The sequence below is a fragment of the Triturus cristatus genome, chromosome 5_2 (assembly GCF_964204655.1).
Source record: "Triturus cristatus chromosome 5_2, aTriCri1.1, whole genome shotgun sequence".
Lineage (NCBI taxonomy): Eukaryota > Metazoa > Chordata > Amphibia > Caudata > Salamandridae > Triturus > Triturus cristatus.
This window is the reverse complement of record NC_140588.1, coordinates 105,815,941-105,835,169: the sequence shown is the minus strand read 5'-3', so window position 1 is coordinate 105,835,169 and position 19,229 is coordinate 105,815,941.

The following is a 19,229-nucleotide window of genomic DNA, read 5'->3' as shown; positions in this document are numbered from 1 at the left end:
AAAAAGTCTAATACATAAAATAGAGCACACTTTTTATTGCATTCATTCTGTTGGTTTCTTTTCCATTGAGTGCATTCTGTATATGCATCAAACAACCTTTTATTCTGACAAGTACGAATGGCACTGTTAATAAACTGCTGTTCTCAGCTCGCAAGACAAAATCATTACTATAATGAGAATATTATTTTGAAATGATCTGCTGATATATATAGGTTTCTTTCCAAAGAAGCGTGCAAGAAATTGTTTTATGGCCTGCTTAAACCCCTGTAGGTTTTTGGAGTTTAGACCCCCTGGTTTTTGGATCTTTGCTGTGAATGAGTCCCACCCAGAGAGTCTCATTCACTATAGGCTCTGAAAAAATGGACTTGCACATGACTTGCCATCCCCGCCTGTGCCCTTCAATAAGATCCGCTTGTGCACAGCTGGGGGGACAGGCTCTTCATTGGTTACACAATCGAGCACGTGTGTACATGCATGTGTACCTGTGTGCAGTGTGATTACTGTATAAATCAGCTAGAAAGGCTGTCGTAGCTGAGGCCTTGATTAATTTGCTTATGGCCTTTTCAGGACTTATAATTTAATTGCCCATTCAACAAATAGCCTCAATTCTTGACTGTAGTGTACGTCTGTTGGGCATTACTGTAAGTCTGTAGTGCTTTATAAAGTACTTACTTACACTGTCTGTGACAGCTTTACCAAATACTAACTTGACATTGACTTAACATAAAGAAAAGATCAACGTCTCTATGTTCAAAATGGTGGTCCTTGGTGCAAATATAATATTAATTTGGCGACTTTATTTGCATTCCTTCATATACTTTGGGTTTTGCAGTATTTTATTGAGATTTAGGCTTTTAACCACCATGCTGAGCCGAGTTAGTCGCTTTGCTCATCAGAAGGTAGATCAAAGCCTCCCTACATAATTGCCCCATTTGCAGCAGATTACCCTTTTCCTGGGAGAAGAAGAATGTGGGGAGAAATCTGCATAGCCTAATTAACTCACACTTACTGACAACCATGCCCTCTCTCACAGATACAAAGGAGGACAGTCAAACCACTCTCAATTCAAGGGCTTGCTTTTGAAGTTTTGAATGGAAGGAACCTGTTGGCTGTGTCAAATAGTGATAAAGTCACAGCCTTTGTGAGAGCACTGAGTGACCAAAGCTTGGATTTGCCATACTGGAAAATCAAATCCAAGGATGGTGTAGGTGGATGACCTAAGAGTGGAGGAATGATGTGACTTCTTTAGATTTAAAAGCGACAACCACCTTCTGCAACTCTTCAAACCCACGTTTAAACCCCTGCACAAGGGACAGATTCTTAAAAGGAGGGGAACTGCAGAGAAAAAAATGTGGACCTTCCTGCTGAGGAACCCTTACCTAGAGAGGACCCTGTATTGTAATTATACTTCTAGGGACTCTTTTCTATTCCTGTCTCCATTGCCAGCGGCATTTGCCTCCTCACTCAATCCAGGGCACAGTAGAAGGTGAATTTGCTGAGTGCCCCTGATGAATATATACTTCTACATCACATGCGTTTACAAAGCATGCGATTACAATGCGTTCGTTACAACGACCGTGTTGTTACATCGCAGTACCATTACTACGCAAGTCGTTACAACGACTTTCTGTAGGGAGCGCTGGATGTTGGAATAGTATAATTTACTATTCCAACTCCAGTGTGTGCAACAGTAGGGAAGGTGTTGGAATAGTAAATTATACTATTCATTATCTTAGAGCACCCCCTACAGCAAGTCATTGTAACGGCTTGCATTGTAATGGTACTGTGATTTAACAACACTGTCGTAATGACGGCGTTGTGATCGCATGAGTTGTGTCAGCACATTAGACTGGGTGCTGAAACATCTACTGTTCTTTAACATGGAGGGAAAGTAAGCACCAAACTGCATGACACGCGAGGTATGGGAACACATGAAAATAAATATTGCCTTTCAGCGGGAAATGGTATAGTCCAAGCTCTGTTTTTAATATAAAATCAGGGCCTTCGGTGGTCATATCACTGAAAATACAAGATTTAAAAAAAATATAATTGTCTACGGGTGCTCGTGGAAGACAATTTCAATGGACTGGAATCTAGAGAATGCTAATGTGATTCTGGTATTTCACTGACCTCTGCTGGTCGTTTTCTATCAAGAAAGTTAAATAGAGGCAATTGCCAGAAAAAAAAAGAAAGAAAGTTACTCAGCAGAAAACAATTCTGGTATTTTACTGACCTCTGATGGTTGTTTTCTATCAAGACAGTTAAATAGAAGCAGTTGAACAGAAAAAAAGTCCCTAAGCGGAAGCAGACAAGTCTTAGGGCTGATCTCCCGAGCCCACAAAGTACATACTGAACAGAAAAAAAGTCCCTAAGCAGAAGCAGACAAGTCCTAGGGCTGATCTCGAGAGCACACAAAGTACATACACATATAAGTATATACTAAAGTATATAAGTATATACTAAAGTATATACAAGAGGTCTCGAATGCTCGACCTAAAAAGGTGCATTGGAGGGAGAGCTGTATGCCACAAGCACTAGCAATTTACAAAAATGTAGAGGCTGGGAGGCCCTTAACATACCTATCAGGTGGCTGGAGCTGGAGAATGCGACCTGAAGCAAAAAGCCACAACCCCTATCTTTCTAGGCCCAACAAGGCCAGAGGAAATCACATTTGTATTGGCTGATTATAACAGGCTGCCCAACAGCTCCAACACAGACATCACACAATGAAAAAAACATGTACAGAGCACAGCAGTTTAATAGTTCAACCCCTAGGGTAGAGCTAGTGCCCTGGGGATGGGGGCATCCGGAGAAAGGGGGTACATGGCAGCCCTCCCTACCCAATTTATGTAGGATGCGGGGAGGGCAAGAGCCCCAGAGGTATCTTTAAACAGTGAATGTGTGATCCTTATATTGCCACAAGGAAGAAGACTGGCGACCTCAGAAGCAGATCAATGAAACCGCCACTCAGAGTAAGAACTAGCTCCCTTGCCAGAACTAAGCAGTAGTGTGGAATGGGAGGGAGGTGGTTGGACCATGAATGATTTAGGGGCTGGCTCATGGCCCCATGTTGAAAGGATGCAGGCAGCTTCATGTTTTAGGGACAAGTGCCATAAAGAAATTTATAAGAGTGCCGGTGAGCGCTTTGTAAAAATAAATTAAAAGCTGTGCGGTCATATCAAGGGGAGCTATGCAGCCAGCTCAGCTTGTGAAAACATACCTCACAAGCCATGATTAGGGCCCCATAGTTTTCATATCAGTACTGTGGAATCCAAAGTGTAGGAAAGTAGGGCTGCTTCTTATGGTTACCCCCACTTTTTGCTGATGTCTCACTGTTTTTGGACTAGTCTGACTGGGATCCTGCTAAATTGGACCCCAGTCTATCTGCTTTCTCCCTTAAATTACTGTGTATGTACTTTAGGTACACTTCAGATTGGATACTGAGGCACCCTTATCAGTACCTAGTATATGGTACACATGTACCCAGGGCATAGGTACCCCAGAGACCTCCCAGGGGCTGAAGCATGTATTATGCCACCCATGAGAGACCATTCAAAATGACATACCAGGCCTGCTAGAGCAGCCTGTATAAGCTGGTGATTGCACCACTTACTTAGATATAGGTTCACTATATCTATCTAAATCACAACACTTAAAAACGTATCAGTCACCCCTATGGCAGGCCTTATCAATCCTGAAGGCAGGGTGCTGGGTTTTACATGAGAGGGTGCCCCTGCATGAGCAGAGCCCCTCTGCAGCCTTCGGAGACCATTCTCCGGAGATGTCTGTGATGCAGCTATACATAAAGGGCTAAGTGCATTATAACCTCGCTGTAAATGCTAACTTTGAAACGGCTGCTTAGAAACATGTTCGGTGTCAAACACCTTGGAATCATAACTCCACACCAGTAACTGGTGTGGAGGTATGATTCCACCCTTCCAAAGGGACATGTGTGGGTCACCAGTCTACCCGGTACCAGCTTTCTCGACCCGGGCAGCACAAAATGGACACTGCCAGCCACAGACACGATTCTGCTCTCCTGCTACTGAGCCAAGCTTGACCAGAGGAAGGCATGACAATAGGCATGCTGTCACAGGGACCACCTCCCAGACAGGATTTAGTGCATTGGGGCTGGGTGGGTGCATTCTGAGACTGTCAGAAAGTCTGCACTGGGGGCACATTTGGTGTCCCTGTGCATAGTCCAGCTCAAACCAGTTCTGGGAGCCACTGGCTCCTGCTCTGGTGCGAAACTGGACAGAGGACATGGGTGTAGCCACCCCTCTGACCTGCCCCTCCCCTAGGAGGGTCCCTTGAATCTGTCCAACCCTTTCCCATGGGTATAAAATGAGTTACAGGGCTTTAGATTTTACCTGGACAAGATTCTGCTAAGAAGAAACCAAGTACTTAGACTGTCTGCACGACGCTGGATGACTGAAGAATCTCCCTTGGAGTAAAGAAGTTACTCCCCTGCAGAAGCAGGCACCTAAGCGCATTGGACCAGTTGGCTTCTCCCGAGCTCCTGAGGACTCCGAAGATTTCAGCAACACAGGTGGTGGGTTTCCAAAGTTCCCTGAGGTTGATCTGACCTCTCAGCAATTCTGAGACCAGTATCCCTCATGGGGGCCATGTAACCTGAACCCCTGTGCACCGCCCACATTTGCAAGTGCATATGCTTGTTGGCGATCCCCGAGCATGTGCATTGGACTCCGTGTAGTCCTGACCCCGAGTAGTATTTGCTCTGAAGATATCTGGCCTCCTCGCACTGAGTGCTCCGTGGGCTGGTGCTTTGCAAACTTGCTTGAGGTCTCCTAGCGACTCCTGGTCCATTGGTCTGTGGGTCCTGGCGAGGGTCAACTTGTTTGTTCTTGGGCTTCCCTGGTTTTTCCAGATGTGCCCTGACTCCCCATTGCTTGGAGAGTCCTCTGGACCTTGCTGGTCCACACTGTAACCTCTGCCTGCATGTGTTTCATTTGCCAAGGCTTGTTGGTGCTGCAGCCAGATGCCGACCCCTCAGCTCTCGACATCCTTCGTGGGCAGCTCAACTGCGGATCCTGGTCATCCTCGACATATACTGGTCCTCAGGGCTGCAGAGTCAAGCACCCCTTCTTCGCACTGAAGCACCTGACATCGGGTGGCATTTGACTACCAAGCCCCTGGTCATCTGAAGTGATACAGACTCTGTCCCCTCTGCTTTCAGGTTCCTCACACCTAGACTTCAGGCTTGGATTCCACTGGACGCTCTTCGCCTTCCTGGCTGCAGTACTTCCTTGCAGCCCTCCATTGAAAACGACGAAGGTTCCCGACACCATTTGACCCCTATGCACCCGGCTCCTCTGGGATAGGTAACACGGGTACCTCGGTACTCTCTGGTGGGTTGGCTCTAGAACCTCCTAAGTTCCAAAGGGTTTGCTTGAAGTCCTCATAGAAGTGTCCTTAAACTGTAACTTTGCAACCATGACTTTCCCATAGAGTTGTACGAAGCGCGCGGTCATGTTCCCACACTGCACCCGTCCTTCGTGGGCTCCCTGTGTCACTACCTTGGGTGGTTCCTTGGGGTCCCAGTGATTCTACATGCTCTAGGCACTGTGTCTAGTCAAGTCATGGTTGTTATACCATTTTTTTTAGCTAAGTATTGTGCTACTTGCAAATGGTCTATTTATCCAGTATTGTGTGCTTTGTGCTCTAATCTTGTGTAGACTCTAGTAGAGAGTGTTATATTAAAAAATACATATTATTATCTAACTACTGTGTGGTTCTCCTTTCATTTAGTCATTCAGGAGGTGAAATTCTGGTAAAACAAGCTGCTTTACATTCCTTCAAGATTAAGCCTGAAGGCTGCTCTCCATAGCTACCACTAGGATAACTTTCTAAAGGTTATCTTTGACCTCATACATCATAAGGGTCGTGTGGACTGGTACAGAGTGCCCACTTAAATTAGTGGACAGCATATACCAGGCCACCTTCTCTCATTGGTGTGCAGCGGTTGGGATTCAAACTTGCTATTGTTTTAACGCTGCTAGCAGGCTTTAGGAGCCAGTTACAATATTTTATTATTTGTCACTGAGATTTACTTTTAAATAATTGCGCCGCGCTGTGTATTTTACCGCATTGCCGCTTTGAATGTTACAGCACTTAGCCTGCATTGAACTTTTAATCATTTGGGGACTGGAAGGGTCCTGTATACTTTGGAATTGTACCCTTACCTCGCTAAATCCTAAAACGCTAGATTTCCCCTCACTTCCGCCAGGACAACTGACGGACACCATCTTGGGAGGAAGACGGTCTAGTCTCTCAACAAGCATACCGGCATTACACTATAAAACCAGGAACTGGAGCCGAGTCGCAGCGGGCGCGCCAGCGGCGCGCCAAATGCAAGCCCATCTGCGCCTGTCCGCGTCCAGAACGCGTCCAGCGCCAGCCATGCTGCTGGTTTTCAATCAGACAAGGTCATTTTTGAGAATTCCTTAAAGCAGTTAAATACTAAAAATCAGTGTGGACATTATTTGGGTACGGATAAAATTAGAGGCCCTATTACCTGCTGGGAATGCCGAACACAGTTACCATTTGCCAAATGTAATCATGCAATGGCAAAAAACAAAGTAGTTAACCATCAGGCAGTAATAAAGGTGGGATTAATCAATGCACACTCCCTAGTTAAATATGCACTTGACATCAGAGAGCTAATCATAGAAAATGATTTAGACTTTCTATGTATTACTGAAACATGGTTAAAAGAAGACTGCAACCCAGATATTGCAGTTGCTCTGCCCCCTAACTACACCATCTGTAGGAAAGATAGAGAGGAGGGTAGGGGAGGACGGGTGGCTATCATTCATAGAGATACACTACAATGGAAGAATTTTATCTTACATGCGCTCAAGGGAGCAGAAAGCCTCTGCTTCTGCTGCGCCATAAATGGATCATCTTCATTTTCTGGAGCCTTAATCTACCGCCCCCCCAGGCAACAGCAGTACCTTTCTGGACTCATTAGGGGAAACTCTTTGACAAGCTCTGCTTAGATATGCCAATTTTACAATGCTTGGAGATATAAATCTACACTTAGAAAGTGATAATAACCCTGGGGTCACCACCTTCTTGAAAACAGTCACTCCCCTTGGCCTGAACCAACTAGTTATGGGGCAGACGCACAGGGCAGGACATACGTTGGATGGAGTCTGTTCCAACTTCACCTCACTTCATATAGAGGCACCTATCCCGCAGGTTTGGTCAGATCACCACTTTATTCCCCTGGCCATCCTAATATCCAAAACGGCACAAACAGCCATGAACAGCCCTATGCGGGAGCCGAGAAGTAATTGGCATTTGCTTACCACTAACTCCAGCGTGCCCATAATTGCCCAAGTAAAGATACCAACCCTTGCAGGGAAGCCAGCAGAGTATTCCCACCGCTTCCACACTTGGATGATGGCCATAAGTGAGGAATTAATTCCTTTAAAGCACACTACTGGAAGGGGCAATACAAAATCACATAACGATCCATGGTTCTCTAAAGATCTAGCGAAGCAACATCTACACTGTAAACAATTAGAACGTAGATGGAGAAGGGGCTATGAGACAGCCAACCTACATATTTTTAAAACACACAGGAAACAATATTATTCAGCTATCAAATTAGCAAAAAAATATTATTTTGGGAATAAAATAGCTATGGCAAAGCAAACCCAAAAAGAAATATTTGTGATCGTAAAATATTTTATCGACCCTAAACCCCTACACTCAGAAGTCCCTTCCTCTCAAACTCTTTGTAATGATATTGCAACATTTTTCGAGGATAAAATCAAGAACATTCAAAAAAATTTTGGAACTCCAAGCTCCCAAGAATCTGTCAACGAACATGAGTTGGATCACAGGCATGATAGGCCTGTCCTTCACACCTTTCAAACTGTCACTCTATCTCAGACACACAAAGCCATCTTAGCCTCTAAATCAGGTTCGCCATTGGATGCATGCCCCCCAACGATACTACATCATATCATAGACATAGTGAATCCTGTGATTAATGATATTGTGAACTCCTCGCTTTCCTCCGGAATAGTGTCCGATGAGTGGAAATTTGCTATTGTGAAGCCACTAAAGAAAAAACAAAATATAGATCCTTCTACTCTTTCCAATTATAGGCCCATATCCTTACTGCCAATTTTGGGTAAGATTACAGAAAGAATGGTCTATAAGGAACTCTCTAATTTTGCCGAATCAGCCCAGATCTTCCACCCTCGACAATCCGGCTTTCGCCCAAAACATTCCACGGAATCTGCTCTACTGGAGATATCTGACACTCTGAAATTTATCACAGACAATGGCAGGAAGGCAGTGCTTATCCTTTTGGATTTGTCGGCCGCTTTTGATATTATCTCTCATAACATCCTCTCGGTCAGACTAAAATCTTGCGGCATTTCCGACACAGCACTGGCCTGGATCACATCCTTCCTGTCCAATCGGAGGCAAGCAGTCTCCCTTGGCACCTTTCTTTCCTCAGAACGTACCATCACCACGGGTGTCCCACAGGGTGCCTCACTTAGTCCACTCCTATTTAATATATACATGGCCCCGCTCATCTCCCTCATTTCGGCTAATGGGATTGAAACAACATCTTACCCTGACGATACTCAGCTGATCCTGTCCCTTGATAAGAACTCTACGGAGGCGGAAGAAAATTTCAAAGCCTGTCTTACGGCAGTCATCAAATGGATGAAAAGCAATCACCTCCGATGTAACACGGATAAGACAGAAATCTTATTAATAGGGAAAGATAAACCCTTTCAACCCAAGGATTGGTGGCCGGAAGAGGCAGCAGCCCCTCCATCTACTGTGGAGGTGGCTAAAAACCTGGGGGGGGGGTGTTTTGACTCCTCCCTCTCCTTCAAACCCCATACACTCAAGGTGGTGGGTACATGCTTTGGCCTAATTAAAACCATGAAAAAATTATTTGATTGGATCCCGCTTGCGGCGAGGAAAACAGTGGCAGTGGCATTAATAATTTCACGTCTAGACTACTGTAATACCCTCCTGGCAGGGGTCAACAAATCAACGCTGAGGAGGCTACAGGTAGTGCAACACGCAGCAGCCAGATTGGTCTTGAAACTTCCCAGTAGGGTGTCAGCCTCAGCGGCTCTGAAAACTCTTCATTGGCTCCTGTTACACAAGAGAATTCTATTCAAACTCCTGGTTACCACCTTCAGAGCTAACTCGCCGACTAGGACCAGTATATCTCTCCACAAGATTTACACCATACACCACAATGAGGACACTCAGATCTATAGCTGCAAAAGTCCTCAAATCACCTGGTTTCAAACTTAAAAGTATGGGAGGGAAATCTGCTACTGTGTTAGGTGCAAAGGCTTGGAATATCATGCCAAACTAATTGAGATCGATGGAATCTGATATGCAGTTTAGGAAGGCCCTAAAGACCTGGTTCTACGGAACATCTGATGAATCTTGCCTTGCCCTCATCTAGGTCTTCTTCTCCACTGTTAAGCTATTTTTGTACAGCGCCAGGAGGCTCCTTTGGGAGTGACAGTCGCGCTTTATAAATGCCTCATTTCATTCCCCCCACGAATTTCATTGAGTGATTAACTGAAAACCACTAAGTATTAGGCACATATAATACATCAAGATTTGAATAAGTAAGTTCTACTGAACTAGTAGTTGGGCAAGTCAGGGGTCTAGCACACCCTTTCTCCAACTCCAGAGAGTTTAGTCTTCACTAGGTTAGGTAGGTGCCTACACCACATAACACTAGTATGTCTTCTAGAGGAGAAGCCAGTGGCTCTCTGCCAACTAGGTACAATGGCCTCTCATTTCAAGAATTGAAAGCCATGTGTGTGTCTAGGAAGTTGAGGACAGGGAGAAGTGCAAACACCCAACGTCTCATTGAGATTTTGCTCTTGGATGACCTTAGGAAGACCGCAGGGTCTGATGAGGTAGACAGAGTGGATAGGGCAGGGAATGAGGAAAGGCCAGGAAGTGAAACCTTCTTTGACCTGGACTCAAACCCTGACCAGGAGGGTCAAAATGATTCTAACCTGGACAACATAGATCTTCCTATAGGTGGGGGAGAAGGCCCCAGTGGCCCTCTCTTTACTCCACCAGGAAGAGTATAGAGTTTACCCAGGAGATCCAGATCTCCCTCTGTAGAATCTCAACACTCAGGAACTTCTGTAGGGACTTCCATATCAAATATGAGGGAATCCGCTTATGATAAACAGGGCCAACTTCTGAAGCTTGAAAAAAATCAAGCTTAGGCTCAAGAAGGAGCAGTTGGCCCTAGACATCGAGCTACAAAGAGATTGGGACTAGAGTCCCATGGTGGCAGCAACAGTGTCCCTAGGGTTAGGGAGTATACTCATGATCATAGGAACCTGTACAAGATAGTCCCTCCCTACCAGGGTGGGATGACATCCACAAATGGATAACTGCACTAGCGAGGGCCTGTAAGGTACAGAGGGTCCCTCAGGAGCAGTGGGCAGCTATATTGTGGCTCTCATTTGCCGACAAAGGTAGAGATAAGCTCCTCACTGTAAGAGAAGAGGATGCTGACAATTATCCAGTCCTGAAGAGTGCTCTCATTGATATGTTTGGCTTAACCACTAAACAGTACAGGATTAAGTTCAGAGACACCCAGAAGACACAGACTCAGGACTGGGTAGACTTTGTAGATTGTGCCACTAAGGCTCTGGAAGGCTGGTTACTTGGCAGTAAAGTGAATGATTTTAAAGGATTGTACAATGTAATTGTGAGGGAGCAGATCCTTAATAATTGCCAAAATCAGTTGTTGCATCAATACCTGGTTGATTCTGATCTGACCTCTCCCCAAGAATTGGGAAAGAAGGCAGAAAAATGGATCAGAACCAGGGTGAAGCAGAAAGCTCAGAATCAAAGTGGTGACCAAAAGAAGCAAGATGCTAAAACTTCAGATAAGGGTGGGGAAAGGGGGAAAGACCAGAAGTCTTCACAAGGGCCCCCAAAATCTGCATCTGGATGGGAGTCACAATCTAACAAGTGAAAAGGCAAAAAGAAACCTTGGTGTCATATCTGTAAAGAGAAGACCCATTGGACAAAGGATGCCAATTGTCCAAGGGCCAAGGATTTTACTCCTACCACCACTGTCCCTAAGGCAACTATCCCCCCTAGCACAGTCTCAAGTGGTGGTACACAGAACAAGGGAATAGTGGGGTTAACCTTGGGATCTGAGATGGATTCTGACCTAGTCAGAATTTCAACTCAGGCTGTTTTGGTCTGTGATGGAGGCATGGATATTGCCTCCTTATTTGTCAGTCCCAGTAACCTGGGCAAGTACAGACAACAGCCTTTAGTCAATGGTAAGGAAGCCATGGCATACAGGGACACAGGTGCAAGTGTCACAATGGTGACAAAAGATATTGTGGACCCTGAACAGATCATACTTGGTGACATGTACCAAGTGACCAATGCAAGCAATGTCAGGACAGACCATTCCTTGGCAGTTGTGAATTTCCGCTGGGGAGGGGTAACTGGCCCTAAGAAAGTTGTGGTTAGCTCAGACCTCCCTGTGGAATGCTTGTTGGGCAATGATTTGGAGACTTCAGCTTGGGCTGAAGTATAACTCAGGACACATGCTGAAATGTTGGGCATCTCTGCAGATGTGTTTGCAGTGACTAGGTCACAGGCAAACATGACTTCCACTGAACAGGCCCTGGATCCTGGAATAATGGACCAAGTACCTTCTAAGAGAAGGAGCAGAAGGGGTAAGGCAGTCTCCCCCCTGCCTCAGAGTGAGGATCAGTCTCCTGAGGGAGATGATCTCAGTCCCTGTGAAAGAACTGTCCCAGAGGAACTTGAACCTGATGGTTGAGTTCTTGGTGACAGGAGGCCCTTCCAGGAGTAGCTGAGCTTCCCCTCTCTTGAACCCCTTAGACAGCAAGCTGCTGCTGAGGCTGCTGGGAGTGCCAGTGGGTCCCACAGGATCTACTGTGATGATGGACTTCTATATTCAGAGGGCAGAGACCCCAAGACTCGTGCTAACAGGACATTGGTTAAACCTATGAAGTTTAGAGGCTTCCTATTAACACTGGCACATGACATCCCATTAGCAGGACACGTAGGCCAAAGCACGACCTGGGACAGGCTTGTCTCTCACTTTCACTGGGCTCACATGACAGAGGACACAAAGGAGTTTTGTCGCTCTTGTACTACTTGCCAAGCCAGTGGTAAGGCAGGTGGTACTACAAAGGCCCCCCCGATCCCACTACCAGTGGGGGGGGTTCCCTTTGATAGGGTTGGGATTGACATTGTTGGTCCGATGGATCCTCCAAATGCACCTGGACACAGATTCATACGTGGTGGTGGACCATGCCACTAGGTATCCAGAGGCAATTCCCCTTAGGACTACCACAGCTCCTGCTGTGGCTAGGGCGCTCCTGGGAATCTTTTCCAGAGTGGGTTTCCCTAAGGAGGTGGTATCAGACAGAGATGAAAACTTGATGTCTGGTTATCTTACTGCTATGTGGAAGGAGTGTGGAGTGAACTATAAATTCACCACACCCTATCACCCACAATGCAATGGGCTAGTTGAGAGATTCAACAAAACCCTCAAGGGTATGATAAAAGGTCTCCCTGAAAAGCTTAGGCGTAGATGGGATATCCTTTTGCCCTGCCTTCTCTTTGCCTACAGAGAGGTTCCTCAGAAGGGGGTTGGCTACAGCCCTTTTGAACTTCTTGTTGGACATCCAGTTAGGGGCCCCTTTTGTTTAATTAAGGAGCGATGGGAGTTACCTTTTAAACCACCTAAGCAAGACATAGTGGACTATGTACTTAGTCTCCGCTCCAGGATGACTGAGTACATGAAGAAGGCATCCAAAAACCTTGAGGCTAGCCAGGAATTACAGAAAGCCTGGCATGACCAAAAGGCTGTTTTGACTGTGTATCAGCCAGGACAGAAGGTATGGGTGTTGGAGCCTGTGGCCCAAGCAGCTCACCAAGACAAGTGGAGTGGGCCCCATACCGATCTTGAGCAGAAGGGAGAGGTTACCTACCTGGTGGACCTTGGTACTTCCAGGAGCCCCCATAGGGTGCTCCTTGTAAACAAGCTCAAGCCATATGTAGACAGGGCAGACATGGGCTTGCTCATGGCTACTGATAGGGACAGGAGGAAGAGAGTGATCCACTCCCTGACCTCCTCTCACAGAACCCTGATGATGGTTCAGTTGATGGTGTAGCCTTGGAAGGCAGCCTCACTGAACAGCAACAGACTGATTGTAGGAAGGTCCTCAATCAGTACAGACACACGTTTTCACTGACTCCAAGTCAGACTACCTGGTTTACACATGAGGTGGACACCGGTGACAGTCTGCCTGTTAAAAATAAGATTTACAGGCAACCTGATCATGTCAGGGACTGTATCAGGACTGAATCCGGAAAATGTTGGAACTGGGAGTGATTGAGCCCTCAGATAGCCCTTGGGCTAGTCCAGTAGTCTTGGTACCAAAACCTCATACCCAAGGTGGTAAGAGAGAGATGAGGTTCTGTGTAGACTACAGGGGACTCAATGCAGTCAATAGGAATGATTCTCATCCAATTCCTAGGGCAGATGAACTGATTGATACTTTGGCCTCAGCCAAGTTCTTAAGTACATTTGACCAGACAGCTGGTTACTGGCAAATCAGATTATCGGAAGCTGCTAAACCAAAAACAGCATTCTCAACCCCTAGTGGGCACTACCAATTTGTGGTGACGCCTTTTGATTTGAAGAATGCCCCTGCCACATTTCAAAGGCTGGTGAATAAAGTTCTCACAGTTCTGGAAGCCTATAGTGCAGATTATTTAGATGATATTGCTGTCTTTAGCTCCACCTGGGAGGGTCACCTGGTCTACCTGAGAAATGTCCTGGAGGCCCTGCAAAAGGCTGGACTCACTATCAAGGCCACCAAGTGCCAGATAGGGCAGAGTAAGGTTGTGTACCTGAGCCACCTTGTGGGTGGAGGCCAGGTTCAACCATTGCAGAGCAAAATCCAAACAATTATGGATTGGGTTGCTCCAACTACCCAGATTCAGTTCAGAGCTTTCATGGGCTGATTGGGTACTACAGGAGGTTTTTCAAAGGATATGACTCCATAGTCACCCCTTTGAATGACTTAACTTCAAAAAGAATGCATTTGATGACCTGATGCAGGCCATGTGAACTGCTCCCATCATGCAAAGTCCTGATTATTCCAATTTGTTCAAACTGATGCATCTGAGTTGGGGGCAGGGGCTATGTTATCACAACTGAATGAAGAGGGTCAGGATCAGCCAGTAGCTTTTATAAGCAGAAGGCTGAGCCCCAGAGAGAAACGTTGGTCAGCTATTGAGAGGGAAGCCTTTGCTGTGGTTTGGGCACTGAAGAAGTTGAGGCCATACCTGTTTGGCACTCACTTCATTGTTCAGACAGACCATAAGCTCCTCTTATGGCTAAAACAGATGAAGGGTGAAAACCTCAAACTTTTGAGGTGGTCCATTTCCCTACAGGGAATGGACTATACAGTGGAATATAGACCTGGGAGTCACCATGCCAATGCAGATGGACTCTCCAGATATTTCCACTTAGAACATGAAGACATAACTGGTCAAGGTTAGTTTAATGTCCTTGCGTTGGGGGGGGTGGATTGTGTAGGAAAGTAGGATCTGCTTCTTATGGTTACCCCCACTTTTTGCTGCTGTCTCACTGTTGTTTGACTAGTCTGACTGGGATCCTGCTAACCAGGACCCCAGTCTATCTGCTTTCTCTCTTACATTATTGTATATGTACTTTAGGTAAACTTCAGATTGGATACTGAGGCACCCTTATCAGTCCCTAGCATATGGTACACATGTACGCAGGGCAAAGGTACCCCAGAGGCCTCACATGTGCTGGAGCATGTATTATGCCACCCATGAGAGGCCATTCAAAATGACATAACAGGCCTGCTACAGCATCCTGTGTAAGCTGCTGCTTGCACCACTTACTTAGATATAGGTTCACTATATCTATCTAAATCACTACACTTAAAAACCTATCAGCCACCCGATGGCAGGCCTAATCAATCCTGAAGGCAGGCAGCTGAGTTTTACATGAGAGGGTGCCCCTGCATGAGCAGAGCCCCTCTGCAGCCTTCGGAAACCATTCTCCGGGGTTGTCTGTGATGCAAAACCAAAGGGGATGATGGACGGAGTGTTGAACATTGCAAGCACTCACCCCCAGTCAACTGATCTGGGTTTAATCCATCACCATTCTTTAGCTCACTCCGCCACCCCAGTTCAGACATGGCCATATGCAAATCAGTCTGACCCTGTGCCTCATGGGAACAGTCCAGCCCAAACTGCCAAGCCATGTCTTCCCTGGACCGGAAACAAGCATCCTGGGACCGGTTTCTGGCGAATCAGCCATCATCAGCCAGGCTAGCTTGAATCCAGTGGCAAAGTGAGCAAGGGACCCACGTCTGAGCATACCCTGCCAACTTAGGGCGAACAAAGCAAAACCATTGAACATTGCAAGCACTCACCCCCAATCAACTGATCTGGGTTTAAGCCATCATTCTTTAGCTCACTCCGCCACCCCAGTTCAGACATGGCCATATGCAAATCAGTCTGTGATGCAGCCAGACATATAGGTCTAAGTGCATTATAACCTCGAGGTAAATGCTAACTTTAAAACGGCTGCTTAGAAACATGTTGTGTTTGGCGTCAAACACCTTGGAATCATACCTCCACACCAGTAACTGGTGTGGGAGGTATGATTCCACCCTTCCAAAGGGACATGTGTGGGTCACCAGTCTACCCGGTACCAGCTTTCTCGACCCGGGCAGCACAAAATGGATGCTGCCAGCCACAGACACGATTCTGCTCTCCTGCTACTGAGCCAAGCTTGACCAGAGGAAGGCATGACAATAGGCATCCTATCACTGGGCGGTGTGACCACCTCCCAGACAGGATTTAGTGTATTAGGGCTGGGTGGGTGCACTCTGAGAGTGCCAGAAAGTCTGCACTGGGGCACATTTGGTGTCCCTATGCATAGTCCACCTTAAACCAGTTCTGGGAGCCATTGGCTCCTTCTCTGGCACGAAACTGGACAAAGGACATGGGTGTAGCCACCCCTCTGTCCTGCCCCTCCCCTAGGAGGGTCCTTTGAATCTGTCCAACCCTTTCCTGTGGGTATAAAATGGGTGTCCTGGCTAAAGGACTTTAGATTTTACCTGGATAAGATTCTGCTAAGAAGAAACCAAGTACTTCGACTGTCTGCACGACGCTGGATGGCTGAAGAATCTCCCTTGGAGTAAAAGAGTTACTCCCCTACAGAAGCAGGCACCTAAGCGCATATGACCGGTTTGCTTCTCCAAAGCTCCTGAGGACTCCAAAGATTTCAACAACACAGGAGGTGGGTTTCTAAAGGTCCCTGAGGTTGATCTGACCTCTCAGCAATTCTGAGACCAGTGTCCCTCGTGGGTGCCATGTAACTCGAACCACTGTGCACAGCGTACATTTGCAAGTGCATATGCTTGTTGGCGATCTCCGAGCTTGTGCATTGGACTCCGTGTAGTCCTGACCCCAAGTAGTATTTGCACCGAAGATATCCGACCTCCTCACACTGAATGCTCCGTGGGCTGGTGCTTTGCAAACTTGCTTGAGGTCTCCTCGCGACTCCTGGTCTGTTGGCCTGTGGGTCCTGGTGAGGGTCACCTTGTTTTGTTCTTGGGCTTCCCTGGCTGCTCCAGACATGCCCTGACTCCCCATTGCTTGGAGAGTCCCCTGGACCTTGCTGGTCTACACCGTAACCTGTTTGCTCTGCCTCCGTGGGTTGCATTTGCCAAGGCTTGTTGGTGGTATAGCTGATCGCCCACCCCTCTGCTCTCGACATCCTTAGTGGGACAGCTCACCTCCGGATCCTGGTTATCCTCGACGTCTCCTGGTCCTCGTGGCTGCAGAGTCAAGCATCCCTTCTTCACACCTGAAGCACCCGACATCCGTGGGCATTCGACTACCGAACCCCTGGTCATCTGAAGTGACCCAGACTCTGTCCCCTCTGCTTTCAGGTTCCTCTCGCCTAGACTTTGGGCTTGGATTCCACAGGACACTCTTCGCCTTTCTGACAGCAGTACTTCCTTGCAGCCCTCCATTGAAAATGACAAATGTTCCCGACACCACTTGACCCCTATGCACCCGGCTCCTCTGGGTTAGGTAACACGGGTACCTCGGTACTCACTGGTGGGTTGGCTCTAGAACCTCCTAAGTTCCAAAGGGTTTGCTTGAAGTCCTCGTAGAAGTGTCCTTAAACTGTAAGTTTGCAACCGCGACTTTCCCATAGAGTTGTACGAAGCACGCAGTCGTGTTCCACACTGCACCCGTCCTACGTGGGCTCCCTGTGTCACTACCTTGGGTGGTTCCTTGGGGTCCCAGCAATTCTATGTGCTCTAGGCACTGTGTCTAGTCAAGTTGTGATTGTTATACCATTTTTTTAGTACATGGTTCGGTCTCCCCATGGAGCCAGCTGAGTATTGTGCTACTGAACAATGTTCTATTTATCCAGTATTGTGTGCTTTGTCCTCTAATCTCGTGTAGAGACTAGTAGAGAGTGTTAAAATAATAAATACATATTTTTATATAACTACTGTGTGGTTCTCCTTTCATTTAGTCATCCAGGAGGTGATATTCTGGTAAAACAAGCTGCTTTACATTCCTTCAAGATTAAGCCTGAAGGCTGCTCTCCACAGGTACCACTAGGAGAGCTTTCTAAAGGTTATCTTTGACCTCATAAATCATAAGGGCCGTGTGGACTGGTACAGGGTGCCCACTTTAATTAGTGGACAGCATATACCAGGCCACCTTCTCACACAAAGGATGTTTGTGGCACCAGCAGTTGTGTTGCCACAAGTTTTAGGGGCGCACAAAGGTAGAGCAGGCCCACTAGAGGTAGCCTCACACAATTTTGAAGCTGGTCGCTAGTGACCCATGTTTTAGTGTTTTGACATCCTGATGAAGCCAATAGTCTTGACATTTATTAAATGCACAACTCTTGTAGTTGAAAGCATTTTTTTGGGGGGGTGCATTGTGTTGCTAGGTGTTTATGTCTTGCTGGCATGCACACCTTTATAGCTTTCTTAATTGCACAGGGTTCATGGTACTCCACTGGTTACTATTGGGGCCCAGTACCCACCCATCTGCCCAGGGACCCGTCACTCCTGATTTCTGACAAAACCTTTACATATTTAGAAAATGGTGGGATTCCATTAACATTATTGTGTTTTACACTGTACAGCTAAATAGCAGTTATTACTAATTACTATAATTAAAATTCATTTACCAGCCACAGACGGACTCTATTGCCCTTGATTTCACAAATTACAGATCACAGATTGAGAGTTCACTAATCAACTTAGCCGATTGCCTGAATAAATTAACGCTCTTCAAAGAGACCTTTGTCTGCTAAAAAGTGACACCTGAGTTCCCACCTCCCTGGTACAGACTCAACTAACTAAAATACATTGTACACGGAAGAAGCAACAGCCACACCTACACTGGAGGGGCCACTTGTATCATCTACAACTCACAACAAAAAAACTGTGGGGCATATCATCAAGACAATTATCGCCTCTTTAGCAGCCATTTTGGGCCGGAAAGCGGCGATAATTGTATTGCACTATTAGCAAGGTCACGCTATCGTGTGAATCCATGCGTAAGCGCCCTTTCCCTTAACGCCCAGCTTTGCATCTCTAATGAGATGCAAAGTGGGTGGTCCTCCCCGAAATAACGTGAGAAATGTCGCTAACTGACATTTCTCCAATTATCTAACCTCACGCTAACCTGCAGAGCAATAAGAAAAGTAGCGCTAACCGCGCTTATCGCTACTTTTCTTACGCCTGCTTTTCATCTGACTTAGTCATTATATCCAATGGAAGGTGGATATGATGGCTAAGTCTGCTCTATCAACAAGCTATCGCCAAACGTTGTGTGATTATTGCTGGATTTCCAGCGATAATCGCACATTTGGCAGCTTGCGCATGGAATTCTCTCGCTTTGGAGATAAGCGTTGCTAATAGCACGCTATATCGGCGATAGAATTCAGCATTAGCCGGCGATAATTATCCTCGCGCTAAGCGCGCTTAGCGATAATTATCGCTGGCCCTTGCTGATATGCCCCTGTGGAAGATATCAAGCCAAGCAACTGTGCAGCCCTATAAAATGGCCAAAAGACAAGAAACTGGGCCATGCAATACAAACTG